General features: G+C 39.1%; 1 protein-coding gene across 27 annotated transcripts in view; it reads right to left on the minus strand.

Annotated features, from left to right (window-relative positions):
* The window catches only part of TENM3 (teneurin transmembrane protein 3), a 1,284,378-nt gene that overhangs the window by 394,955 nt on the left and 863,935 nt on the right, over positions 1-25,488 (minus strand). For 3 of the 27 annotated variants that reach the window (XM_030947667.1, XM_030947665.1, XM_030947666.1), the window contains exon 1: positions 10,702-10,864. The exons of 20 other annotated variants lie outside the window; for them this stretch is intronic. The gene's annotated coding sequence lies outside the window, so the exon portion shown is untranslated. Of the gene's footprint in view, positions 1-8,306; positions 10,059-10,104; positions 10,349-10,454; positions 10,656-10,701; positions 10,884-25,488 lie in introns of those variants that run through there. 4 more of the 27 variants (XM_030947687.1, XM_030947674.1, XM_030947675.1 and 1 more) reach the window with 4 other exon arrangements.

A 25,488-nucleotide genomic window follows, 5' to 3' on the forward strand; every position in this document is an offset into this window, starting at 1 on the left:
CACTGGGGAGAAGGTCACCACATGCCTCAGATCTTCACAAAGATGGCCCCTTTGGGTGCCTAATCCCAGAGCAGATCCCTTCCAGGCTGCTGCCTCGTTCCTTTTCCTCCATGGAGTGGGTATGACACTGAAGCACTGCCAAGGAGCTCCTGCACAGAAACCTCCTTTAGGTTTCATTCAGCCTCTTGGGCTCACTGAACTACAGCCCGCACAGGTTAACAACAGTTCAATGTGATATCTGGTGATGTAGCTTTCATTTTGGCTACATGTAAGCAAAGCCTCTTCACAAACAAAAAGTGATGAGTTACTGAGCTTTATTATTTTTTTCATTAATATTAAAAAAAACTAGCATTGTAACTTGTTACTCTTGTATATTCTTTAACCAACCACAGGAAAATAAAAACTCTTAAAAACCCCTACAGATTTGATTCTCATAATAAATCAGTTAATACCATCTTTAATCTAGTTCCAAAATAAAAACCTTAACAAAAAAGCTGTTAATCTGGTTTTTTTGCATGATGTTGCCCATAAACAGCTAGATATTTTGCACTTATTATAAACCAGTAAACTTAAATTCTGTCAGGTTAGCAGTATGTAATAATTAGCAGGTGTATAGACTAAAATGAAGCTAGTTTTCACTTAATATCTAAATTAATTGCATCAAGTTTCTAAGGCAGGAAAATGTACCTAACAATGATTCTAACACGGAGAGTCCTCTTTATGCTTGTGCACTTCCACAAATCCTCTTGTTAAGTTAATAGGAACAATCTTACACAAGCAGGGTGGAAAAAATATTACTCCTACATCAGGTTATAAAGCACTAACATTTGTTTATTTCAACTGATTAAAACACAAATATGATGATTTTACTTCTGAGCCTGATAAACAATTATTTCTGGAAGTGTAGTAGTAATAGAATCACCATTGCCAATGCTGAATTCAGGTGTGACAACTGAATAGTAAATTCCACACCCACAAGAAGGACTGCAAGGAGTGCAACCAAAAGGCTTGGAATCACACAGTTTAGGTTGAAAAAGAATTCTGGAGGCCATCTTGTCCAAAACCATGCTTAAAGCCTGTATAATTAAATCAGGTTTGTGCCAGTAACAAGTCTTAACCTGTAAATTAGGAAGCTGGAAGCAAAGTGCTTAATGGGAATAGTCCCCAGAATAAAGTCTTAACTGCTAAACCATGCCCAAGAATTGTTAGGGAGTCCCATGAATGAGTACAGATCAAAATGCCACGAGGGAGCTCTTTAAGAACAAAAACCATAGATGATGGTGTCCCAGCACGTGGGAAAGCAACAGCACCGTGTTTAACAGGGCAGCACAGGCGTCACCTCACTGTGCCCCCTTTCGGACAAGTGCACTCCTTTGTGTGGCTCAGCAAATAAACAGTTATTGGATTTGCTTGTTCCAAATGCTGGGAATGGGGGTGGAAATCATCCTAAACACATTTAACAATAAGGTTTGACTGAGCACCAAAGTGCAGTCAGCTCATTCTGTGCTTTATGGGCTCTCCATAAAAATGGAGCAGTTCATCAACTCATTTCTAGTCAAGTATTTACCAGAAAAAGAACACAAAGCAAAGGTAGATTTATATCAAAGGTTACAGGCAGAGTGTGTAATCCCGTATCAAGAAAAAAAAAGAAGAAAACACATGCTGATTATTCTCAGACTTTCCTCTGAAAGCAATGAGCCTAAGCCTATAGAGCACTGATCACAGGGACAATACCTATTCACTACACAATCTCATTGAAGTCCCTGAAACTACCAACTGAACAGATTATTTAGAGGTTTTCAAAACTGGACTCAATACCACCCAATTTTCTATTTCTACCCTAAACTCACATTTAAGAATTCAGACTATGAGTTCAAGAAAATCTGTATGCCCTATGGTTCACGTGATAAAAATCTAATTTACAAGAGGAAAAATCTAAAGTACTCAGAGGTTATTAAGAAATTAAATAGTCTTTTATTCTGCACTTTTTTTGAAAAGTAAGGCTTTCAAATGAAAAATCAAGATTATTCTACTGGCATTTTAACTCCACCCAAATTTTAAAAAAATCTGATATAACAATAATTACAGCAAAGCAACCAGCAGTCAATTTTGCATCAAATAAGCAAACAGAAAATATTCTGCCCTAGATCCTTGAATGAATTTTAATGAGCACCGCCATTTTGACTGAATGAATATTTTATTTTGGACCTCAGGAATTCTACCTCCTGATGACGACAAATTATGGGGAGAACACAGGAAACATTCCTACCCACATGCCTTTTTTTAATTATAATATTTAAATTCTCAAACAATGTTAAAACATCTTATTTAAAGAGAAAAGCTTATGTAAAACCCCAGATATATTAATTTCTATTACTGATCTGCACTGATTAAGTAAGGGCTGACTTATGCAGCTAATATTAAATTTAGAAATTAAATACATGTCCATATTATATGCAGCCTAGCTGGAATTCACTAGATTAAACATACTAATTAATTTGGTCATGGTGTGCTTTGTATTATAATTCAGCATTTATTTATGAGGCCACATATTCAGTTTACTGAATTTAATGTCTGCACTGTTCTTAAACATATCATTAGAAGTGCTAACATTTTATATCATTAACCCTGTATCAATCCACAATTAGCATTAAATTATCAAAAGAATAATAAGAGCAGCTATGCATTTTTAAGCTACTTAAAACATTTCTAAATGTAATTATAACTATTTCATGCTAAGTAAGAGTTGATATTTCATTTTCATGCTAAGATACTCTTTACTCAAGAAAGAAAATAAAACCCCAGCTTTTCTAATCACTTATTACTTCCAGGTTTCCTGTAGAGCACAGTCATTCATAGTTGTATTTCTAAGTTACCATACCTTTAGATAGATAGGATTACTAGGTGGGGTTTTTTTCATACTCTATCAATACACAAATGACTGGAAAACTTCCTGATAGGTGATGAGCATTTCTGCTCCCAGCGCTCACTGAGATGTCACTGTGCACTTCAGACCCTAAGTTTTTTTTACACCTCCCAACACACTGGCCTGTGCTGGAATCACAAACTTCAGCAACTGACAGACAAATGAGGGGAAAAGGACAAATCCTCCTGCAATTTTGTACTGTACATTTACTAAGTCACTATTGAATGGTCAAAGTACATGCACATGCAGATACACATCTATATTTTAAAAAATCTGCCAGGAAGTCTTTTCATTCATCTGCCATCAATTTACACTAAATCCAAAGTAATAATATTGAAGATTAGGCAATCCAAAACATGTGTGCATGTATGCATATTACCAGCAAAGCAAGATATGAAAAAGAGTATTTCCTACCATACAATATGAAAGGGCTCTTTTCTGCCTAAATTTTTAATTTTCTAACCAGTTAGGGATGAAGGGAAATCAAATTTGAGGATTTCACATTTATCAGTCTGATATACCAAACACAACCTAGAATTCCTCAGTACTCTAAATTACCTGTTTATTTTCCTGGACTAAGCTCAATCCTTTGCAGAGGTCCAGCATTTCCCCAGTTCCTTCATTACTTTAAAAATACAACATTTCTGCCTTCCAGCACGGGAACAATGGTAAACAAATGGTAATTGAGTAACGGCTGCCTCAATGTTAAGACTTCCAGTGACTCTGCCTTTGTTGCTAAAGTAATACACAAACACTTCCAACTTGTAACCAAGATTTCAACCAGCTGATTTGTTGGAATATAGTATCTTTCCTCAGTTCCAGTTGCATAGGTTTGGATCCTGCCACTCAACCTTTTGACACTGAAATCAAGAATCTCTCTTGAAAGGAATAGGGAGACATCAAATACTTGAATAAATTCAGTAGTGTGAATAAAGAATGTCTTTCTTTAAAAAAACTGATTTAATAAAATGAATTATTTTCTGCTTTGCAAAGTTTACTAACAGAATAAGAGGTTTTTCCTTTTAATGGAAAAAACCCATCTGAGCCATCATGCTTTTGAGAGGCACCAAAGCCTATTCAAATCAGCCATGTATTTCACAAAAGGAAAGAAGCAAACTTCTTATTAAAAAAAAAAAGTAAGAATTCAAGCAAAATCTAAATAGAAAGTGTTTCATGAGCATAGCCCTACATGTCATGACCCAGAAGGTAAATGGCAATGTCTTCCCTGAGATGAGTAGAGCTATGCTGGTTTCCTTTAGCTGGTCATGTCCTAGCTGCACAAACCTTCACACACTCAGCCTTGAAAACAAAATTACCCCACCTACCCCAGCTTTCTATAGGTACAAACCATAACAAAGCTGAGAGGAAAAATATTAGCAATACAATTTGGTTTTAGATTTTGGTTAGAGAACTGTGATATTATTTGCTTTCAATAAGCTGCTTTATACTCATTAGTCTCAAGCATTACATTGTGATATTTGAAAATAAATTAACAATTTGCTGTGGCAAGTAACATTTGATATATTTTTTTACAAGATGTATTATTGCTCCTGTCATTAGAGTACAAACTTCTTGAGACAAGTGCTGGTCAGTTTATTTGTGTGGAATCCTATGCATAAAGTTTCTGTAGAATTTCTTTAGAAAGGTCAGACAAATGTTCAAAGGATTATAATGAGAACGGATGAGGCCTTTGAAGGACTATGCAGTCTTTCATTTGCTAATCTAAAGTAACACTTATTAGCAATGATGATTTCTTCAACCACTACATTGTCACCCCCCTCCACGAACCAGTCAAAGTGTATCAAGGACTTCTATGATTTAGGAATCTATTGCTGTATTATAATAAATCATGGAGGTGATTAATTTCTTTCCCCCTCCTCTAAAAATTCTCACATGCAACTTTCTATTCAACTCCTGCCAAGAAAAATGTTTTAAATCTGTATTTTACCAATTTTACCCTTGACAGTTTTCTTAAGACACTAAAAATTGTCAAGACTCAAATAAGGAAATAAGACACATTAGTTCCTTTGTACATTGGCTTAACTGCTGTCAAGAACACTATTAGAAATTCAATACAATGTTGAAAAATAACACCACCAGCACAACTGATTTCAACACAACACATTCTAAGTTCCACATCAAGACAGCTTTTACAATAATAACTGCTGCTTTTCTGAATGTTTTTCATACTGTTACACGAAAAATTGAAGTCATAATATCTTGAGATTTTTGCAATTTTACACTTCTGTAATTCAGATGCAAAAGACACATGTAGATCTTAACTGATGAAATTTAAAGGTTTATAGAATACAGACTTTAGACCATCATTATAAAAGATATACTCCTTTCTTTCAAAACAAATTACTTGAAAGAGTAAACCAAGTTGGCAAACCTGTTCTGCAGTAAAAATTTCTGCAATCATTCCAGGATTTTGCCGGGGATGGAATGGAGGTATGTTGGGGGAGAATAGAAAAAGAGGCATAGAGACTCCATTATCACATAATTATAATCCATAGCTAGTTCATGTTAAGATTTTCATTTTAAAGATTTACTAGCGGTGTGATAAAAACATAAAAGTCAGGAAAGTAAACAGAAATAATTTAAAACATCTTTTCTCAAGTTGAAAAGTTTTCCTTTATACACAAAGATTGAATTTGCATTCATGAACTCCTAATGTAAAAGTGAACCAAAGTTTCTATAACTTTTAACACACATTTCAGTTATTAAGATATTTTAACACAAAGTTCTACAACAGCCTCCCAGATTCACGAGTACATGACAATCCAGGCAATTTGCTGATTTCAGTGGATTTGCAGAGTACGTTAATCAGTGCTGAATTCAGTACAGCACTTTGCAGTTTCTAGTTTACTGTTTTGCTTTCAATACATCTAGGCACTAATGTTTGCAATTAACTTTTTTTGTATACACAAACATACACATCAAGTATCAACAACCTCAATCTGTTACAGACTTAAATTGCAAAATTTAAAATAATTGGGTCACCTAGGTTTGAACTTATATGTTGAATTTCAGTCTAAACTATAAAAGCACGCCCACTTCTTTGCAAGACTCACAGCATGTATCAGCACAAAACAGTTCCAGATTTAGCTTTTCAATCTTGTGTCATCCAAGTATCAACTTTGCATAAAATATATTTTAAAATAAGAGTAAATTGTCCATAAGTTGAAAGTATGGAACATGCAGACAGACTTGCATCTAAGACAGCAATCACAGATACAGTTTGCGTTGTACTCTCCGTTTTATTATGCTTAAGATACTATTCCCTTCATATTTGTTCAGTAGCAGCTATTTCAGTTGTAATATTAAAATGAACCTGTACAAATAATGTTTATTCCATAAAGCCAGAGTGAACTAAAAAGTGAGGAGCACTTAAGAGTTTTATTCATAAACATTTTGTAATTTTATTACTTCTGATCTGCAGAAGACCAGAAATACTTTTATGCAATGCTTCAGTTGCAATCTTCTGTTACTGTTAACATGCACACTTGAACTAAAAGACAAATGTAATTAGCCCAATCTGCAAACTTAAAAAATTCACTGAATGCAATTAGTACATCTTGCAAGAAACACATAAATAACTATAATTTAGATTTAAATTACTATCCTCATAACAGATGCATATACCTATATTTTCTTAGAATTGTTTACAATATTCAGAGGTTTTTCATATATGTTTTTTAAATTTGGCCTTTTAAAACTTATTTTTCTCTCAATATTGAGGAAGCTTTTTTTTTCCTGGACTTTAAATGTTTATGCATCACACTCAGCAGTAGTGTGTGACCATAGCCTAGTGGTTAAGAATTAAACAGTGGTGAAGCTGAGACCAAAAGGTGCACAGGCAGAATGTACAAATATTTCACTAGCTATTGAAACAAGCACAACCCTTGCTCCTTTTAAAAGGGAAAAAACAGCATTGGCATGTATTTCAATAACTATGAAAGCAATATCCAGTAGGTGTGCACCTTGTCATCTGAAACTTTGAGTTTTGATTTCAAATGCTAAAGCTTTTCCTCCAAATAATCCAGGAGAGATGCATGCATTGTTACAGCACGTAGTGATGCACAAAGACACTGCCTGCGCCTCATACCTGTCACTTCAGACTGTCTGTGAAGCCCAATACCACAGTAAGGAACACCATTCAATGTAAGTGTTTTGGTTTTAGGATTTTTGGAGTGTGTTGGGCTTTTTAGCTTTAAAAAAAACCAAAAAAACAGCACAGCATTTTTTTCTAACTTCTCTATCAAGATTCAGTCAGGCCACAGAATGGGTACCAGAGTTGTCTGACCCTGTACTCAAACTCCTGGAACCTGTAACACTTGTTTTCTAACAAATCATCTCTGGAGATGGAGCAGGCTTCCTATCAATCACTAACAAGTTAATTCCACATAATAAGGCAGGTTCACATGCAGACTAATACATTGTGAAATGCTGTATCTAAAATTGATTAGAATAGCACTCAAAATGAATGCAGCCCTCCAAACCACTTCTTTGCTCAGAAACATTAATCTCACTTATAAGGAGAGCTTCATAATGGTAATGCTTGGTATGAAAAAAGTATGAAATAAATCAGGTTTTATAAGACACAGCAATTAATCAGTTTTAGAACTAAGGAAAGGCTGTTAAAGCGGCACATTTTTACAATGGTAACTTCTTTAAAGCCTCTGTTACTTCTAAAAAATTAAATGTTTAGAGCTTTCTTTTAATTGTTCATCTGACAGTGTGAACCCCAACCCTAACTCTGGGTCCCTGAAATGTTTTCTACAAGCTAAAACCTGCAAATAATACTACCCTGTTAGAAAGATAAAAGCTTTATTTTAAGACACTCTTCAGTCTAAGAAGAATCACATGCAGGTATCCTGAAAGGACTTACTTATTTAACTAGTTAGTGTGGGGTAAAAAACTTAATTAATCAAACCAAGGATTTTCTAATAAACACTCTAAAATTATTTCTGATAATATTTTCTGCCCTTGATACTGCACAAACTTGCAGGTGATAGTCACATTATCACTACATTTACCAAAACAGTAAACCTAACAGGTTTACATGTATGTATTTAATAGAATACATTTTCTACAGTAAAGTTATTCTTAAAAGACAATAATATTATATAGATATATTAATCTTATTAACAGTCTCTAATACGTAGTATCAGTATAGCTCAAATCAGCCTCTAAATCTTACACAAGCGCAACTTACTCGCGTAACATTTTGAAAAAAAAAATTATTATTTCTCTATAATAATTTTGCTCTATAAGAATTTTATAGTTTCTCTTGCCCACTGACAGAGAGATGAGTTTTCTATAATAGAAACAGAGCATTAAGTAACAGTATCACTATAAACATAAGAGCAGTTCTGACCTGAAGCCTTAGCATCTCTGGTCTTTTATGTCTGTACTGCACAATGCCCCTTCACAAACAGCACCTGATCCTCCGAGTTGCTGGGCACTCTCAGCTTTTATTGGGCCTAATCCAAAACTGATGCAACTTAGTGGGAGTTTTTGCATCAATCTTCAGGGGTGTCAGTCTGCACAATGCTCAGTGATTTTAACTGAAGGTAAACGTTCTGAGTATCTCACTGAGCCAAGACTGCTAATTGTTGAGGCTAGGAGATGACAAAAAATATTTCCAGGTTATTATTTCATTTTCTAATATTTTATGGGGCTTCTATAAAAGAGATGTTTACTAGAGCAGCCATTATGTCCTCATTTGTAACTTTAAATCTAGTTTCTATTAATATATCCTTTTCTTCTCTTTTTTCATTTAAACAGAGAATAATTACTCCCAGCTCTAAGAGATTTGACTGAAGTACCAGTCTTAACCTGCTAACTGGATTATGACTGTTATTTTGGATTGTTTTTCCTCAAAACATATTAAACAAAAGAATCTCAGCGGGGTCAAGTATTTCTTATACTGAACAGCATCTTTTATCTCAGTGTTCACTCCACTGAATGCCTTTCCATTTTCAATCAGATGTATGCATCTAATATTTCTGTACTATTGGCTTTTTCCCCCCCCTAATTTACTAGACCGCTGAAGGTAACCCAGCAAGTTCATAGTGGCAAAGCTTCAGAATTGTAAGCTAATATTTTTCTCAACCCGTTATATTTTTCCAAAATTTAAATGATACAATTTTCATGTATATTCACACTTACATAGGGGCCCTTCTTCCAAACTATTCTTATATTCTATAAAAGCACATTTTGTGAACATTTTTCCCTGCATACAATATTAAACTAATCTCCTAGATGTGAATGAAGTAACAATTCTGAATAGCACTTGGATTCTTTTAGAAGGGAAGAGCAGTGGTATTTTTCAGAGAGTGTCTTCAAGTGTTTTACAATTAACTTTTCTCTAAGACCATAGATGAACAACACTTATACTTCAATTTATTCTTTACTAGACAGAATTTTAGGATCCACACAGTCATAGAATATCACTACAACTCTTCAGTGGTATGAAGCAAAATTCTTTGCCCGAGGAAGCATATATAAAATGCAGGGGTAACATTCAAATAAAACCAAACAAGATTGAACTAAGGTTTAGCTTAAGAGACACATGATGTTTAGAAAGTAGAAAAATAAAACTGCCAAAGTTTTCTTATAAAAATATTTTAAATCTAACTATTTAAAGGAGGCTACATCTACATGATACCTTATGGAAACTAGTCCTATTAAAAAACTTTTAACAGTCTGTGAGCACATTAAGATGGGAGTTTGGGTATGTTCTCTTTTTTCATTACTTTGTTTAAAAGCATCTTTATAACATAAAACTTTTAAGTCCACAGAACAGTGGATGTGCTTCCTACATACACGTGAAGAAAAACCCCACCAGACACCAGCAATGTTTGGAATGTCGCGGGGGAGACCACCCTTTTCTCTGCCCAAACCACAGTGACACAATTTCTTTGGTCGCCATGTGTTTTCGCTGCACGGTAACACGATTTTCACTACAGTTTACTGACTAGACCATTACAGATGCGAGGCTCAGAAACGCCGTCCTTTGGCAGGAGAGCAGGTAGAGCCCCGGTGGCAGCCCTGGAGCACAGACCACCCGGCAGCCCGTCACCGCCCGCCGCCGCTTGACAAACGCGCCGGACCCGCCGGGAGCGCCCCGCGCCCGCACACCCGAGCGAACAAACACCAAGCTCCGAACCCACCATAAACTTGCTCGGACGAGCTTTCGCGCCTCCGCCCGCGCTGCTACGCTCACCGGACAGGAGTGCGGACACTTCCGTTTAATCTTCCAAAAGTGAGGATGCCGACTTGGGAAAGCACCGAAACTGCTGCGGTGCCCAGTCCCGCCGCCGCCGGGAGCGCGCTCAGCCCCCCCGGGAGCGCGCACAGCAGCCCCAGACCCCGCTCCGAGGCCGCGCAGCGCTGCTGCCAGACCCAGACCTCGATCCCTCCCACCCCCCCGTTCAGTTTTCCGCCCGGCACCGCGGAGTTTGCACACTAAGTTGCGTCCCCGGCCCCCTCCTCCTGCTCCCCCGCGCCCGCGTAGCCCTACCTGGGGCCGCGCTCCGGCCGCAGCCGCGCGTCCCGGGACGCCCCGCGACTCCCGCCCACCGCCCGGCGAAAGTCCCGCCGCCAACGGTGCCGCCGTGGGGGAGGTGGGGAAGGGAGGGACGGAGGGCCGCAAGAACCTCCGCCGGCCCCCACGCACCGGCCCCAGCCCGCTCTGCTCCGGGCGGAGGGCAGCGGCCCCGGCTCCCCGCTGCCGGCCGGGCAGCCGCGGAGCGCAGCGCGCCACTTACCGCGGGCACGCCGCGAGCCTCGCCGCCTCCGCGCCCCGGCAGCAGCGCGGGGGAAAGCGGCGCACGCCGGCACTTTGTCAGGCCGGGCGGGCGGGAGCGGAGGGCGGGCGGGAGCGAGGGGAGGGCCGGGGGCTGGGCGGGGGGAGGGCCACGAGTTGCTGCCCGCGCCCCGCGCCGCGGGAGTTTACGCGTCCCGCGGAGCTCACTTTCCCCGCCTCCTCCCCCGCCGGGCGGGCAGGGAGTTTGGCCCCTCTCCTTACAGTAGGGGAGGGCGAAGGTACGCGCACAGCGACGTGCCGGGGGGGAGGAGCGCGGGGAGGAGCCGCCGCTGCCGCCGCCAGCACCTACTTTCGCCGTAACGCGGGGGACCCGGCCGAGGGCCCCGGTGCTTCCGTGCGCCGCCCCAGGCCGGGACACGACCCACCGGGCTGCGTACCCTCAGCCTGCCGCCCCCCCGTCCCTGCCACTCGCATGGAGTGCGGCGGCGCGGCTCTCACGCTGAGCCTAATCAGCGCATCCACGACGCCGGCGGTGATTTAGGGGTCATCCGCGAGCGGCACTTCAGGCTGATGAATGGCTCTTGGCCGCTGTCTGCCCTGATGAGGGTGTCTGCGTGCTCCTGATTGCAAACACTAATGAACTTACACGGCTCCGCTGCGCGTTCCCTCCACCCGGGAGGGCACGAAGCATCTCTCCGCTGCATTTTGTTTTCCGCGGGGACCTATTTATTTTTATCAGGGGAGGGGAAGAATTTGGGGAAATAATCCGCAGCTCCCCCGCAGCACCGCACCGCGCCCGGCCAAGCAGAGCCGGCGCCGCGGGCAGCCCGCCCGCCGAGGCTCCCTGGCGCTGCCGGCGGCCCGGGCGCGGCGCGGCGCGGCGGGGCCGCCCGGCAAGGCCGGAGGGTGCCGGCGGAGCTCCCCGGCCCGGCAGCCCGCCCCTCGCACGGGGACCCGCAGCCCCCCCGCCCGGCCTTTCCGCCGCACCCCGGCAATTTTCGGAGTTGGGCGGGAGCCGGGTGCCGAGTGACCTGATTACAGCTTAAACATCTGCTTTTAAAGCCATTTCTCCGTGGTGTACAAAGGCGCTTCTGCTTATTTTTCTCCCTGACTCCTCAGCAACCTCTCGGCTCAAAGTAGTAGCTGTAACTTTTCGCACACTGAGATGTTACCTACCTACCTATCTATCTAGGACCGCTCTCTTTTTACGCCTTTATCCTTCCCTTTTAAACTCAAAGGCGTTTCACACACGAGATGCGAAACACCCGGAGAAGTTAGACAGATGAGCAGCTTTGAACGTTTAGCTGGCTACCCGCTGCAGTGCTTTGATTTTCCTAACTTTATCCACCACATCTCTGACTCTGTAATGAAAGATGCACGACTTTGTTATCTTAAACGTTCCCAAGGAAAATCCCCGTATTCCTCTGTCCTGAAATAACTGGAAATACCTCCTAACCATGGAAACGTTACTGCAGATGTAACCAGCGGGCATTGTGAGGGAGCCAGCCGGACTATGATCAGTCCAGCAGCTTTCTCTCACATGTCCGTGTTTTACTCCAGTGTTTTTCTTTGCATTTGTACTTTGCTGGGCTCGACCCGAGAGACAAGGTGCCTGGGTATATAAACTGATTCGACAGTGCTGAGGTCAGCATGTGGGAATTACAGCAGGTACCACACACACAGAGCCAGCATCACACAGCACTGTTATACAGCAAGTGCAATACAAAACCACTAATGTTTCAAGCCTTTTTAAGTCAACAGTTAATGTGTAATTCATAATATGAGCACACAGAAAGGAAGAGAAAAAAAGTATTTTATGATAGCAATGACACATCTTCATCCATAGAAAAGTTTTGATAGAAGTAACTACTTTTAAATAGAGGTTTGCCAAAGTATTTTCAGGATACAACAACTAAACCAATGGATTTAAATGAATACTCTCTACTGACTTTATGGGTGGCTCTGAAGTGGTGGCAATTCATTTCAAAAAGTAGGAGCCACAGAGACCTCGAGAGAGAGAGAGTTCTGTGCAGGTAAGTGCACAGACAATACAGGCAGAATTGGAATCATCATGACCTTGTCTTTCAAATAAAATATACTACAAAGAGTTTAGCTCTTGCAAGAAAGCACTCAAAGTGTGAAAATGTGAATTGCACAAAATTCATTGTTACAAAACGCCCATAGCTAGGCACACAGGAACAATCAACCCTGAACTTACACCAAATACTGTAATTGTTGTTCCATGTTATACAAAATAGCATTTCTGCTAAACTACAATCCAATCTTGTAGACTCAGGGTTTTACTTACAATTTTTTTTCTTTTGGCTTACAGTGCTAACACAATATTTAAAGTTACGTTTTGTAAATGCAAATTTAAAGCACTGTATTTTACACTAGTACTTAATCCATTTGCAATACCTTTGCTAAATCCATTAATCTAGTACTATTTTAAACTTTTTACTGCCCTCAAATACATTGAGTTAAGATGCTGCTTTATTATAAATAGAAAGGTAACATTATACCTTCCTTGTGCAAAGCCTACTGGATAGACAACAAAAGTCAACTACTTATTGATACACATTTGAAGTTCTTGAGCAAGAACAAGTTATTTTGGCACTCTTAACTTGGACATCACTGAAGCAGCATTACCAGGCTTACCAAAATTTAATTAAATTTCAGCCCTTAGAGTTTAAGTTAATTTGAAAAGTGTGCAGGCATATCTGAGTTAGAGCTTTGTAGGAAACTATCTTCCTAATGTCAACTATTAAATGTGACTAAACTCTCTAAAATCACACAGCAGCTATTCCTTACTCATTTGGATTTTTGGGATTTCCAGTAAGCTCACTATTTCAGCACTGAAAAAACAAAAGGGTATGCGTTCCTCATCGACTTAGAGATATTTTTTTTTCAGATGGGACTATCAGTAAATCTTTTTGGACAGTAGGTGCTACTGAGAGGAAAGAGCAGGATGCCCTCTGATGCGAGACATGCCGGCTCCTGCACTAATCTACCAGTAACTCCAAAAGACGACCCACATTCAAGACTTTGTCACGTTCTTTGCAACCTCCCTAAACTGTTCTTAACGTGTCCTTCCGTACTTGAACGGTAACTCGGGCTTTGCCAGGCTTTTCGGCACTTTCTGGTTCCAGGGCGCCACGCTCTTTAGGATATTCGCATGTCTGAAAAAAAAAAAAACCCAGATCTCAAGATCTCTCCATTGTTAACGGTCCTGGATCTACAGCTCATGGAGGAAGAAATTGTTTCTAACCATCCATTTTCCTTCGGGGTAAGAGTCAAGATGTGCTTTACAGCAGCTAGGTAGGGATTGCCTCTACGTAACGGAAACAACTGGCAGCATTGCCCTGTGTCAGGACACTTCATAATCACAACTCTAATTAAAAAAAAAAAAAATACTCCTTTCGACTCAGTCTTGCTGGTTGGTCATCACATGGAAACAACTGGTCCCCATTAGTTGGCGCGTCCATCTCCGCGGCTCCCGCTCCTGTGCAAGCCCCGCCAAGGGACGGAGTTCGCAGCCGCTCGAGCGGCCGCTTCCGAGCTGTCGGCGGAGCCGCCCCGCTTCCCTCCCCGGCTGCCGGGCGGGACGGCGAGCCCGCGCCGCGCCCAGCGCGGACCGCGGCGGGGCCAGGTCAGAAGGTGACGAACCCTCCGTGACCGCGCTCTACCCTAAGCCCCGGAGAGAACCGCACCGCTTCTCTGTGGGAACGGGGAAACTTTGGGAAGAAGGGGCCGCCCGTGGCGGCCGGCGCCAGGGGAAGCCGCAGTGCGCGGGGGCGCAGTGACGGAGCGGAGCGGCTGCGGACGCGCGGAGCTGCACTGGGCTCGCTCCGCGCCAAAGGCTGCGCTGCCTGCCCGCCTCACCGCCAGCAGCAGATCGAGAGGCACTTTTTCCCCGAGTATCGAGTTGCGGTAAAACTGTAAAACAAATATTCTAATCTGATCACTGACAAAGCCATAAAATTAAATAGCTGTCTGCAGAGGGAAATATGTCTTAATTACCTTAATTAAAGCAAGATAGGGCCTTACACACGTTCATTTTGAAGCCACTAAATGTACTGATTATCATACAAATCAACCTTTAAATGGGGGTCACGCTTTTCCACTACATTAGTTTGTGTTCCACTGCATAAAATAAAGCTATATGGGAAGCTGACCTCTGGTGAAAATGATGCACTTCAGCCGCACAAAACTGCTGACCCTCTTCATTGGGTCCTCAGGAAAGAACCTGAAGGAGTTTGCATACGATTTGGAATACAAAAATGCCTTTCATATTGTGTTAACACTGCATTAGGAACTACTGCCTGAGGTAAACTTATGGCCCTAAACCAAAGCCCATAATCATTTTAATCACCTTGTGTTCATAAGTAGGAGCCATCACAAAGCGCCGTTATTGCCATCATTGTGTGAGTTAGTACACAAGGCTGTGAAAAATGTAAGATTTGTGTTTGCGGGTGTAACACTTTCCCAGCAACTATAGCTGGGTGTAACTATCCATATTTTCCTTTAACAGGAGGAATGCAGAATATTTATAGCAATTTGGAAATCAACATACAGACCTTATATGTACATACAGAAGTTTATGTAATTAAGTCACATTCAGAATATATGATATTTACAAGAAGGAAGAGGCCTTGTTTTACCTAAGCTTCACAGTCATAATTATCATTTTTGTTTTCCTTTCTATCTAAAAGACATATTTAAAAAAATAACAAGAAATTCCACCAGAAAAACATTCAGACTTAGGAAATGTACGGAAAAGATGATTTAAAGAAAAGCACATTGCACGAGGAAAAAAGAACCCAAAAGCGCTTTTCTGTTGTCTCGTTCTTTCCTTTTCTTCTTCTCCTGTGCCATGTACTCCTTCTAGCAGAAGACATCACTAACAAATGCAGTCTGGGAAAAATACCCTTCTAACCAAAAGCTCTAATAGCAATCTGCTATTTTATTCTGATAATTTGGATGTTAATTGCTCTGATGTGCCGAAACAGAGATTTTATTAAAATACTACCAGTTTAAAAAAAAATCTTAGGCTGTTAGTAGTAAAATATGTTGTATTCAAGATCACTGCTTTCATTCCTGGAAGACAAGAGTTCAGGCAGTGGAGTGGTAACAATCTGTGTTTGTTCCTGTCTGCTCAGGAGAACTGTTTCTAATTGATCTGGCATGGAATTTAGTTGGAAATGTGTATGTTGCAACCTAAGCACAGTCCCTGTATGCTTTGTAAAGTGATCACCATATGGGCCTTATTTGAAACATTTGAAGGTTTTAGCTATTAACCTTGTTTAAATTGTGCTGTAAATTCAACTCTCTGAGCGGAAAAATATATGTAACTGTGTGTGTATCTATCGATATATAAATCTATATGTGTCTACATGAATACAGACATACATACATATATGCATAAACACACATCTGCATCTACAGCCATACATAAAAACTGACCATTTTAGGTATCATGAACATGTGTCAGTTATTTGCATGTTATTACTTATTAATAAAGGTACTAGTTACATATTTAGAAAATCTGTTGAATGGAAATATTGTTCTGATACAGGCGTGGCTGATGTTACAGTCATTTTCTGTAGATGCCATTTTAATATTTGGGAGTGGTTTTGCATTCTTTTTTTTGTGTGAAAAAGATATGCTCAGATCTATTTTGGCACATCAGAATATTTTTTAACCACCATTCTGACATCACAGAGATTTAATTGGGAAAGCCCAGATAAATAAGAGGAAAACTGAAGTTCTTTCACAGAAGACTCTCAGGAGACAATGGGTAACTGTGATTCTTTCAATTGCAGGGCCAATCGTCGTATTTTAACCCTCAAAAATCTTAATAGTGATTTCTTCTTCTGAATGTAAAATGAATGGCTAGGCTTTGTTGCAGGTAACAGTACTAAGTTATGAATGCTGATGGCCTTCTTGTACAGCCTTAAATTACATTGAAAAAGATACAGTTTCTTTAATTAAAAAAGCTGCACTGAACTAATCCCTCTAGCTGAAAAAGGAAAAGTTTTAAGCAATCTCTTTCTGCTCTGGGAGAGAAAAGCAGACAATACCATAACAGATCAGAAACATAAGCTATAGTGTGCAGCCAGGAGCACAGCAGGGAACTGAATACTGCTCCGACTGTGTCATTTTTTAATCCCCCATCCCAGTTTTCCCCGTCTGACCTCATGCTGAGATGAAGTTATCACAGAAGACAGCTTTACTCTTACCAATGAATCCAACCCTGGATCTGTATTATCCTCAGCAGATCAAAACACCGCTTTCATCAAATAGCATTATCTGCATAAAAGGCATGCAATTGCCTGATAATTTCACCCAAACTATGCTATTCATTTAAAGGACAAGAAGAGAAATGTAATTCATTCCTTTTTTCCCCCCTGGAAAAGCTAACTTATACTTCACTCATGGGAACTTTTCTTTTTTTAACATGAGATCTCAAGAAGAGGTCCATTAAAAGTTTCCCTCTGGTTTACAATTAATTGTTAGAGAACCCCTGTGCCATGTGAGTGACACAAGTGTAGCTATGCAGAAAACTGGCAGGGAAAATTCACAAAGCTTGCTGTAGCCATGATACTGATTCCATTAGCCATGGTCCTGCTAACCCCAATAATCAAATCATATATGGCATAATTGTAGCAGCCTACAAATAAATAGTAGCTGAAGGTGTTTACAGGACTTTCCTACAAATGGAAATTCAAAGTCTAATAATTTTGCTCTAGCTCAGAAAGGCTGCCCCACAAGATCCTGAAATATCTTCACTAATGCATGTGTTGTTTATAAAAAACATGTACATATATTAAAAACTCATGCTGGTGCCTTGTCTTCCAGAAAGAAAAGCACACAATACTATGGCTCATTGGTTTTATTGATACATGCAAAACATTAAAGTCATGACGGAGGTGGGGCAGAGTGCTCCAAGTGAGTGCTGTTACAACATCTTTTGTATTTGGACTATTACATGTACTCTGCTTGTGAAACTATTCTTGGTATTTGTCTGCTTGTAAAGGGCTCATGCATATCTCTTCCACAATAAAAAAACCCCCCTCAAACCTAAAAATAATGTATTCTTTTTAATGTTGTTTTTGTTTTCTAATACTTCTCTGAAAGAGTAAAGATACTTTTGTGTTGGAGTCTTGTGTTTTCTAGTTTGTTGGGAAGAGGCTTTATTGTTTCTTGAATAGCAGTGTTTATGTTTAGCACCAGAAATAAACACTGATTTGTATCTGGCAGAGGGAATTTTCCCTTTCTTTTTCTAATAGTACAAAACCCTTGGCATGTCATGGGACTGCATATACTAAACTGAGTACTTGTTGTGGCCCAAATATTGCCTACTCCATACAATGACAGTTACTTTTCTTTGGGACCACTGGACAGGTACTGTCCTCTATTCAGAGGATAATTTTTTTTTTCCCCCAGCATGTCTTTGATACTTTTTAAAACAGGAGTTCTTTGAAGTGGCTCAGAGGTTTGGAATCACAGGAGTTGCCTCAGAAGAGCTGGATTATTGAGCCTTACACAGGCACATCACACATTTACCATGGGGCTACAACCTCTCTGTGTACACACAGACCCTATGGAACTTTATACTATAAAAAAATACCAGTTAAGTTCACAACTTTCTGGGTCTTTTCAACTTCAAGACAGAACCCTTTTTTCCTCTTGATTTCACAAAACCTTTGGATGTTTCAGTGCTTCTTTATAAAATTTAAAAATATAAACATGTACATGCGCTTTTTCTGCCAAGTGTTATCTTACTTTTAATGGAAACAATTTTCTATTATAACTTATGGAGGATTCTGATATAGGAACTCTGTATCTGAAAGCTTGTGTCCTTTTTCCAACTGTATGAGCTAATCAGAGAAAATAGCCGTGGTTTTCTTTTTTTACATAACCACTTCTCATATATTCTCATAACATCTCACTGATGGCAATATAAATGGTGTATGATTATTATTATTGTTATTATTATTATTGATTAATGCATGCAAGTACACTTGGGTCTGGATCTGTGTTCATCAGCATTATTTCCTATCTGAACACTCTTTGTAGGTTTTATTATATATTTCCACAGCAATGGAATGTAACTTATTGACAGATTTTTAAAAAAATTATTTGTGTGGTTGAAATGGCTTATACCCCTAGGCATTCAAAACAAGATTCTTGTAGGAAAGAAAAGAGAATGGGCTGAAAATGCTGACCTCCAATGTTGATATGGTATTATGCTACACATGTTGGCATAATCACCTGTAGTGGCCCACAGGCTGTTAGCAGCTCTGGGGTCTTCCATTTGTGAAAAGCAGGGCAATCTGATGATGGAGGAACTTAGGGAAAGGAGAAGTGCTGGTCAGAGAGCAAGATGTAAGGTGCCCTTGCTCCAGGCTTCATGGCTCCTTCCTACCTACAGTTTTGTGGAGCAAGGGCACAGGTAAAGGGTAGGTCAGCTCTAGAACCACAGCCCTGTCCAGGTACCACGTGAAGGTGGCAGAGTATGGTAACTCCTAATTTACTAGGTAGAGATCTTGTTTCAATCCTTCCCTCTGTTGCCAGACCAGTGACATTATGGCAGCTATAACCAAGAGCTCTGTTAATATGGCACGTTAACTGCATCACAGCCTATCAGCCTTACCTTTTAAAAAGTTACAAGAAATATAATGCAGAAAGCCAATCCTCTCAAGAGAGATTTCCTCTTAGGAAAACCAAGGAAGTGACACAGAAAAGCATTGATAAACACAGATTGCAATCAAACATTTGGGGCAGATGTCAATATTGATGCCCTTGTACCAACTTTGCTAGACCAGAACTCAATTTTTAAAAATTTATGCTATATCAGGATGTTAAAATTATCCTCATTCTGGATTTCCAAATATTTTTTTGTTCAGCTATGTTTATTTTTATGGCTTCAGAAAAGTTCACAACACATTAAAATACAGTTTTGTTTTGTTTGTTTGTTTTAAAAATGGAAATGAATGGAATTGAATATATAAAATTCTTAAAACACTAGAAACTAAATATGGAAACTCCAAATGTCTTCAGTAATACAAAAATTAAACAAAAATTAAACAAAGTTACAAAAATCAAAAATTGTCTACAATATAATTCTGACCTCAAACAGCAGTTCAGAACAGAACTGACTCCAGCCACTTAAAGTGAGGTAAACCTGGATTCCATGATATTCATCTCAGATTCAGAACATGACTTCCATATGTCACAAATATCACAGTTTGAGTAGGTCTCTGTAGTCTTTTACATTTCACCTCAACGTTAGAGAACCACCAACAGCTGATACAGTTTTGAGACTGATACAAATTTTGACTTCTGTAGTCCCTCCTATCATATGCTTTCAACCTTCTGTTTGTGTTTTCTTTCAGTTGCCTGTTACACACAACCTATATTAGTTGAGGTGATGTTGAAACACTCACAGCTTCTGGATGTATAAGTTCTTTATTTTGAAAGAAATATATGTATGCATGAGTTCCCTTTTTTCCAGAATTTAAAAATAGAGGAATGAAGTAGAATGGAGGATGACAACAGAAACCACAATTTTGCTTTCTCTAGCTTCATATTTTCAGCTCTCAGTTCCTATCATAGCAGTGCAATATTTGTGCTGCTGATTTCATGGCAGCCTAATTGCATGGAGCATGCCTGATTCTATATTGCTTCTCCTCAATTATATTGAATCAAGATCACATCCACAATAGTGCATTCATCAAACCTTTTCAAAGATAAAATGGCAGGATCTTTTAAAAGCCAAATTTGTCATCATAACACTGAACACCTACGATGTGTTGATGATATCACAGCAAGTCCCTGAATTCAGACAAAAGGGTTGAATCTTAGAAAACCTAAATACCAGTTCAGCACTAATGCCAGTCCTAACATTTGCCAACTCAGAGAAAAGCTGTACCACCATTCTGTGAACAGGACTTGCAATAAGGCAAAATAGAAAATGAAATAGCTCTAAGTAGCTTCATTTCACAACATAAATCTTCTTGGAAGCTTTCTAAAGCACACAGCTGTAGTTCCTCTTTCTTAAATATTCAGTACTTGTAGAAAACTAGTGAAACCCTTTGCATATGCACATTATAAAAATACAGCTTTTCTGTTCTTACATCAGTCATAAAGAAATGGAAAATTATAAAGAAGCAGCAGAAGAAATCTATAGCTCCTGTGCTGGCAACACTTGAGCTCTGCATTTATATTTTTCCATTATAAAATAAATAGTGCTCAAAATAATCTCAGAACAATAGACATGTAGTGTCTGTCAGAAAGAATCATATAATGGAAATTAAAAAAAAATAGATAAAACCACCTATTGATTCAGTTTTTTTGGGGCTTATGACTTTCTCGAGTATAGCTGCAAAGGCTGTATTTGTACTGCCTGCCACTTTGGCCATTTTGGGTACTGTGGTAACAGCACTTTCTTCCTCTGGCAGCCTCTTCTCTAGTACCAAACTTAAGCTACTCATCTTCATTTTAAGAATCTTCCAATTGCCCTTTCCCATCCTGCCAGTCACCGCTTTCTTCCTGTCAAGAGCTCAACACCCATGTCAACCTGGCATATGATACCAGTAGCTGTTGCCAACTCCTAAAATTTGAAATGCTTTTTTTCCCCCCACCACGATTCCTCTCATACTTGGGAGAAATTTGTTCCTAGGGATTTTCTTTCCCAGGGTAAGTTCAAAAATCTCGGACAGTATTTGTGATTGTGCTGACCAGTACTCCTTGTGCTGCTGTGCTGCCATTAGCTGCACTGCCTTGTTGCCTTTGTTTAATGCTTAGATAGTAAAGTTCCCTGGAAGCAGGAAAAGTCTTTTTCCATTTATGCTGCATCTAATGCAGCATGTCTGAGAGCTCTCACAGTCTGAGTGCTCATCGAAGCCATGGCAATACAAATAAGTAACAACACTGCCAATAATCAAATTCACACACCACTTCCTTTGGTAATTTGATAATAGGTTCCGTGTCTCTGCTGATAATATTCCTCATTTTTCTGCTTTTTATATGTGTAAGGACTGCTTTGGCTTCAGAAGTGCATCTGGGATGTGTTGATTCTCATGTAAATTCCAAGCTATTTTGACACATACACTTAGCACACCCTAAAATAAGATGCAATATGCAAAGAGCAATGAGATTTCTATATCCACCAATAATCAACCAATGAAATTAATAATCAAGGCTGCCCATGTAACTGTAACTCTGTATCCTGCTTTTAGATAAAACGACACTCTAATGATCGAATACTTGGCTTTGGTAGAGGCCAGTCTTATTTAGAGGAAAGGTAGTTAATCACTATTTAGTTTTATCCCCTACAATCAATAGATTTTGCCAGATCTTCCTTATTATATGTCACCAGAATTATGCACTGAATAAAAAGGAGTTGGACTTTGATGATCCTTTTGTGTTCCTTCCAACTCAGAGCATTCTATAATTCTATGGAAACATTATCAGTTGTGTCACAGGCAGATCTGGGCTACTGTGGACATGATGTTTTAGTATTTTACATAGAAAACAAACCTACTGGGGCCCAGAATTCAAGCTCTAGAATTGTTTAAATAGCATGGAAATTTTGTGTACCTAATTTGAAATCCACAAGTAGGCCTGAGACAAAAAGCAGTGCGCTGCACAGCATTGGCAATGTTTCTAGAAAATACCTAGCCCAGTGGAACCACCTGGGAACAGTGGGCTTGAGCTACTCACCCCTAACCACATGAAAACCTTTAGCAGATGCAAACTGATTGCTGTGTTCTTCAGGTGACATGTTATGTTTCCTGACCAGGAAATCACCCTTTGTCTTGTGATCCATCACAAACATACAGTAATACTTTTCAACCTAAGGAGAAAAGATTCTAAGGAAAACCCATTTGGCACAAACTGGTGCTTTATTTCTGTAGCACAGTCACTCTGTTCATGAGGCAATTGTTTAATTAAATCGTGTAACACCACCACAGAAATAATATTTCACAGGCACCCACAGTTTGCTGCTTCTCACTTGTAGAATATAGTTTTGCAAATTTTAAAATTAATTTATTTTATGCTTATAACTTATGAGCAAAAACCATAAAAATGAAAAACTTATTTGATGGATAAACATTAGCTGTCACAGCAAGTACTAAGAAATGTTAGCCTTTGGTCAACAAATCTTTGTCAACAAAGAAATTTATATTATGGTAGACTAATGAAAAGAACCATCTCTCTATTCTCTTTCTATTCAGTCTCAGCTGTCAGTTTCTTTTAAATGTTTGGCTTTGGAATATGTTACAATAAAATAAATACCAAATTTTAGTTTGAAATATCATTCTTAGGGAAAAAAAAGAAACAAATCTGAAAGTAAAATGCTAACCAAAGTTAAACAATCAAATTTAAGGATGACTTTTCATTTTTGACTTGGGGAAAAAAGTTTGCATTAGCAAACTGATTCACACTTTCTTTCCCTGGTAACTTTAAACCTCTCCATTGTTCTGTTTCAGTTCTACTTGAAACAGTACTCTTCTCTCTTTATTTTTTCTGTTTGGACATCAGACTAAACCAGTGATCACTCAGTCAGCTTCCCTGAGGACATTCACTAGGTCTCCCCAACTACATCCCCTCCAGTTCACACATGTCAGACACAAATCCACATTACTTAAGCTCTGGACTTTTTTTCCACAACTTTGTCCACCTCAAATTCCTCTTAATGTTCTCTCATACTTCCAATACTTTCTCTTCAGTTTTACACTTTAATTGACCACAGGAGATGTGTGGGCATTGGCTCACTAAAATATGACTGTGCTGGGACCAGCAGACAGACTACAGTTGAAAAAGAAATCCTTTTTATTTTGAATTCCACTGCTCATCATCGTGTCCTTTCAGAAACTAGACAGAATGTCTGAGATGAAATTTTTTCAATTTTTCAAGTAAGAAATACTTAGTTCAGACGGTATCTTCAGAAACCTCACCTTCCAAAGAAGACATTTCCTTCCCAGCAGGGGACATTATCCAGTCCTTAGCTCCACTGAACCCCCTCACTGCTGCTGGTTGTCAGCTGGTTAGGTTTGCATTAAAAGAAGTTTCTACAGTGTACCAGTATCAGTGAAGTGATTCAATTTAACCTTGGCTCTTTGGGTAGCCCTTGTGGCATCATTCTAACCCATTTAATTCAAAATAATCAGAAAATGAGTGGAAGATTTTCTTGGGCCATTTTAGCCTTCACTTAACTACAGAGGAGTGACTGAAAATCTTCCTCTACTGCACTAACTCTGAATGTTGCAAAATGGGAGGAGGTGGCTAGCAGAAAGTAGGTTTAATTTTTAAATGTAATTCTCAAGAAAAGGAAAATAAACATTTTAGGAAAACAGTAAAATTTTTGAAATGTTGTATTCAAAACCAGTTGGTTTTAAACCTCTTTAGGCCATTTTCTCATTCAGCTCTGCCAGACATTTAGTACTGAGCTGATAGATTTGAGACTGCTTAGTTTGGTGCATCTTATGCATTTTCTAAAAGATACTTTGTAACTTAGCTCACCACAGGATAAAATAAGTTACTCTTTTGAATATTTTATGTATAATCTCTCACTATTCTGACACAAACTTTCAGCAGAATATATTGTACATTATATGAGACACAATACCCCTAGCTATGTTTCTACCAGTGGTAGAAAATAAAAAATAGAATAATATACATTCTATATCATTGTGAAAATGTCTAGAGGAAGACCTGAATGAACAAGAGGAAAAGTATCAGCAGTGCTTACAATCCTGAAAACAATGTATCTAAACACAGGTTTTTCTCTCTGCTTTTTAGTCTCCTAATCCTCCTTCCTAGTTTTGTTTGGCCAGATTGTTCCCTCACCTGCGCTTGTCACGGGAGAGAAATTGAAGTTTTATTATGGGGCTTTCTTTGATTAGCTGTGCTAACTCGTGAGTCTGAGCACAATCATTGATGAATTTAAGAGGAAACATTCCTTGTCATAACCAGCATGCTGGCTGATTTTCACACTAGATTGAACACTGCTTAAATTTGGCCTCCCCCCACTTACATCTGAATGTTCACATTATTTGTGGTATAACTTATAGCAAAACAAATAGATACCAGGATAACAAGCATGAATCTTAATATTTAAATTTTTTTCGAAAAAACCTCAAAAGACAACCCCAAACCAAACCCTTCCTAAGCAGGAAAAAAAAAAAATCTAGAATAAATAAATGAATGAATGAACCAATTCAGCCTAAGAGAAAACTAATATAAGTTAGCTGAGAATTTCAAACACTTATGTTAGAATAAAATAGCATGGCTTTACTAATCTCACTTTGTACCAGTAACTCGTTACTTCACTTGTACTAGCAGCAGCTTTAGAAAATACTTAATAAAAGCCTATCCAAAAGTTATGCTGTGGAAAGAACCATTTTTTAATCTTACCTTGCCATGGGTCCATCAACTATTTTTCCTACTTCAAAACATTTTTCCTAAGTTTATGGGAAGGAATTAGTCACCTTTCTTTGTTGCCACTATATAGAAATGTCAGTTACAGCTGCATGCCTTACCATCAATGCATTAATAACTCATGCTTGTGTATTTTTACAGTATATATTACCATTTTATAATGAAATGTTAAATATTTTACTGGTATTTGTATTTTACTGTGATTTGTACAGAAGATTGAGCACTTGAAGTGTTTCTATTCACTAGAATATTTTATTTAAATGAATTTTTAAAATCACCCATTGCTTAAAAACAGTATTGGTATTTTTTATACTTATTGTCTTCCTTTCATTACTGTGAC

Source organism: Camarhynchus parvulus, chromosome 4, assembly GCF_901933205.1.
Source record: "Camarhynchus parvulus chromosome 4, STF_HiC, whole genome shotgun sequence".
Classification (NCBI taxonomy): Eukaryota; Metazoa; Chordata; class Aves; order Passeriformes; family Thraupidae; genus Camarhynchus; species Camarhynchus parvulus.